Consider the following 4,535-nt stretch of genomic DNA (forward strand, 5'->3'; position numbering starts at 1 on the left):
AAGAGTTGGTTTCCTGGGCAGGTTGCTTCAGGTTGTGGGTCAGCATTCTACTTTTACATATGGTCCAGCCATTGTCCATTTGTATATTTATCTCTCAGTGCCTGTTTAGTTTTATGATGCTCCCTCTACGACTGTGCTTAAAAATGCCTTCCAAGATTTTGCATTAGTACTTTCTGTTTTGACAGTTTGCTAAAAATTATACAAAATGATTTAACATCATTTCCACCTTCTGAATGTTGCACAACGAAGACAATAGCGCTGAAATCACTGCTCTGGATACTGCTGGGTGCATGTTAATTCTTTTCAGCCTTTGGGGAGGTAGATCTACAGCATCTATAAAGCTCTGTTCCAGAGGGTCTCTGGAGTCTTTCTAATGCTGGGCCTAAGTAGAAAAACTGTGCTAAAAATAGTTAAGTATATTCCACGCACAGGTGCCCAGCTTCAACTATAAAGATGTTTGTTCCAAGAGGCAAAGTTCTTCTCATTTTCTTAGGATAAATGTATCAAATTGAGATAAAAATTATATTGCTTGTTAAGAAAAAAGAACATTTTAAAATTACCAGTTTTAAAATCTATTGAAATCACCATATACCTTGGTTCTTAAACAAGTATTTATTAAATTTTATTAAATATATTAAAAGTTTTAGCAATACATGCTCATGAAAGGGAATTTGGAACAAACAGAACAGTGAAAAGAAGACAAAAAGAGTTATGAAACCCAAAGGAATTATTTTGAAAGTATTTCCTTCTAGTCTTTTTTTTTTCCCTAGATAAAGAATTTAAAAATAATATGTAGCAGTTCCCTCCAGCTGCAGAGAGCTTCAGTTTGCCTTTTTTTTTTAAACTAAAATGGAGGCTGGTTTCTTGCCTTAAGGAGCCCATTGCCTTTCCCGCTGAAGTCTAGATGTTGACATGTAATAAAGCGGGCAGCAGGATGGTGGTGGATGCGGCCAACTCCAGTGGGCCTTTCCAGCCCGTGGCCCTTCTCCATATTCGAGATGTTCCTCCTGCTGATCAAGAGAAGCTTTTTATCCAGAAGTTACGTCAGTGTTGCGTCCTCTTTGACTTTGTTTCTGATCCACTAAGTGACCTAAAGTGGAAGGAGGTAAAACGAGCTGCTTTAAGTGAAATGGTGGAATATATCACCCATAATCGGAATGTGATCACAGAGCCTATTTGCCCAGAAGTAGTCCATATGTTTGCAGCTAACATGTTTCGAACATTACCACCTTCCTCCAATCCTACGGGAGCAGAATTTGACCCAGAGGAAGACAAACCAACGTTAGAAGCAGCCTGGCCTCATCTACAGCTTGTTTATGAATTTTTCTTAAGATTTTTAGAGTCTCCAGATTTCCAACCTAATATAGCGAAGAAATATATTGATCAGAAGTTTGTATTGCAGCTTTTAGAGCTCTTTGACAGTGAAGATCCTTGGGAGAGAGATTTTCTTAAAACCACCCTTCACAGAATCTATGGGAAATTCCTAGGCTTGAGAGCTTACATCAGAAAACAGATAATAATATATTTTATAGGTTTATTTATGAAACAGAGCATCATAATGGCATAGCAGAGTTACTGGAAATATTGGGAAGTATAATTAATGGATTTGCCTTACCACTCAAAGAAGAGCACAAGATTTTCTTATTGAAGGTGTTACTACCTTTGCACAAAGTGAAATCTCTGAGTGTCTACCATCCCCAGCTGGCATACTGTGTAGTGCAGTTTTTAGAAAAGGACAGCACCCTCACGGAACCAGTGGTGATGGCACTTCTCAAATACTGGCCAAAGACTCACAGTCCAAAAGAAGTAATGTTCTTAAATGAATTAGAAGAGATTTTAGATGTCATTGAACCATCAGAATTTGTGAAGATCATGGAGCCCCTCTTCCGGCAGTTGGCCAAATGTGTCTCCAGCCCACACTTCCAGGTGGCAGAACGAGCTCTCTATTACTGGAATAATGAATACATCATGAGTTTAATCAGTGACAACGCAGCGAAGATTCTGCCCATCGTGTTTCCTTCCTTGTACCGCAACTCAAAGACCCATTGGAACAAGACAATACATGGCTTGATATACAACGCCCTGAAGCTCTTCATGGAGATGGACCAAAAGCTATTTGATGACTGTACACAACAGTTCAAAGCAGAGAAACTAAAAGAGAAGCTAAAAATGAAAGAACGGGAAGAAGCATGGGTTAAAATAGAAAATCTAGCCAAAGCCAATCCCCAGGTACTAAAAAAGAGTAACATGAAAACGCCCAGGGTTACTTGAATGTTTTTATAAGATAGGAATATATGTCTTCACCATGGCGGGGGGATGTGATTTCACTAACGTTGTATATGAAAATGTCTGCAATAAAAAGTACTTTTAAACTTTGTAAAAATAATAATAATAATAATAATATGTAAATAGAGCTATTGTTTTCCAAGTTTTTTTTTTTTTTTTTTTTTGGTCTTCTTGCTCACTTCAACATATAGAGCATTCTGTTCTTACAAAAAGTTCTGCAAAGCATTCCCTGTAATTCTGCCCCATTCATCTTATACTCCTTATCTGGCTTAAGTGAGAAAATAAGAGGAGGAGGTAGCAGCTCACTTGCTAGAAAACCACATTGAATTGTGTCATTGTGTTTCTATTCTCCAACCTGTAGACTCAGGAGGAATTAAGGGAAAATGATGTGATTAACCACTTTTCTATATAAGCCAATAAAGATACATGCATATTCTATTACGATTTCCCTGCTCTATTCTTCCCCTCTCCTACTGTTTCCACAGCAGCATGGACCCTGAGGCTGACTTGTCTGACTACACAAAAGGAAAGAGGGTGTTGTACATTGATTCAAAAAGGGTGTGAAAATACCTGTATTATATGGGAAGACATAATATGCTTATAAGTAGGCCGAGTGCCGTGGCTCACGCCTGTAATCCCAGCACTTTGGGACACCAACGCAGGCGGATCCCTTGATGTCAGGAATTTGAGACCAGCCTGGCTAACATGGCGAAGTCCTGTCTCTACTAAAAATATAAAAATTAGCCTGGCATGGTGGTGTCTGCCTGTTGTTCCAGCTACACTGGAGGCTGAGGCAGGAAAATTGCTTTAACCTGGGAGGTGGAGGTTGCAGTGAGCCGAGATCACATCACTGCACTCCAGCCTGGGCAACAGAATGAAACTCTGTCTCATAAACAAACAAACAAACAAACAAAATAATAATATGCTTATAAGTAAACATATTTTGCTATTTAATTTGAACATGATGTCATTAAACACAGTATGAATTTTGTTTTTGCTGGTATTTTCAACGCATGTGCTCCCTAACCTCTTTTATCCCTGAGGGTTATTTTTACCTACTCTGGGATATGAAGGAGTGGTAAAAAAGAATTTAGCAATGTTGGATTTACTGTAGTTGCTGTGAGTTTGTCCTGACTTCTCAACACTCGCGGGTCCATAGCTTTTCACAGATGGATATCCTTAACCAACTCTAAGGAGGTGGTCAATATCTATCAACAGCCATGGAGAAAGGGAACCATTCTTCTCCATGGGCCAGGTAATTCTTTACCAGCACGTCTCTGAAAGAAGGGGTTTAGGTAGTGATTGTCAATGCCCCTTGGAGATAGGGTGTGGCAGTATGAGGGTGGGTTGGTAGATCAAGTATTGCACTCTAATCTGGTTACCTTGTATAACACAGGAGACCTCACTACCAAAGTATTAGGTGAGAAGACAGGATTCTAAAAATTGTAGAAGGGAATTTCATGGAAATTTTGATCTTTTGTTATGCACAGATTAAAAAGGAACTTCAGAGTTATGTTTGTCACCCGGAGTCAATAAACATCTGGCCTCTATTTAGTCTTGGTAATCAGTCTTAACACCAAAAGGCAAATGTCAACGTAAGGCAACAACTCGGGAGATCAAGACCATCCTGGCTAACACAGTGAAACCCCGTCTCTACTAAAAATACAAAAAATTAGCCGGGCATGGTGGAAGGCAGCTATAATCCCAGCTACTTGGGAGGCTGAGGCAGGAGAATGGCATGAACCTGGCAGGTGGAGCTTGCAGTGAACCAAGATCATGCCACTGCACTCCAGCCTGGGCAACAGAGTGAGACTCCATCCAAAAAAAAAAAGCATTCCACAGTTCTCTGCACTACCTTTCTTCTCTGACATCCGTCCTTTCTCGCCTTCCTTTTCCACAGCCCATAGCTACCTCCTTTATAGGAATCCTCTCCCCCACTTCAATTCTCTTTCCTCCCCATCTCTTGCATTTCACAGAATAGGCTACTCCTCAATACGGAAATAATGATATTCAGAGAACTCTTTGCACTTTGCCAATTTTACACTGTATCTGCTCAGTGAATGCCAAAGCTTCTCTACCTCCTGATTTCTGCTGCCTCTGCAGAGGTCTTGAGGGGTGAGATGATAAAAGGGGAGTCAAACTTTTAACTCTGGCCTGTAGTTAGAGTTTATCTAATTTTTGCTACTTTCCTTATGGTCTGTTTGATAATTTTTCTTTTCTCTTTCTCAATATTTTCATCTTATGCAATG

The 4,535-nt window shown here is 39.7% G+C and overlaps 1 pseudogene; it reads left to right on the forward strand.

The window, feature by feature from the left end:
- Positions 1-797: 797 nt before the first annotated feature.
- Positions 798-2,383, forward strand: LOC706718 (serine/threonine-protein phosphatase 2A 56 kDa regulatory subunit gamma isoform pseudogene; annotated as a pseudogene).
- The last annotated feature ends 2,152 nt before the right edge of the window (positions 2,384-4,535 follow it).

This window comes from Macaca mulatta, chromosome 15, assembly GCF_049350105.2.
Source record: "Macaca mulatta isolate MMU2019108-1 chromosome 15, T2T-MMU8v2.0, whole genome shotgun sequence".
Taxonomy (NCBI): Eukaryota; Metazoa; Chordata; class Mammalia; order Primates; family Cercopithecidae; genus Macaca; species Macaca mulatta.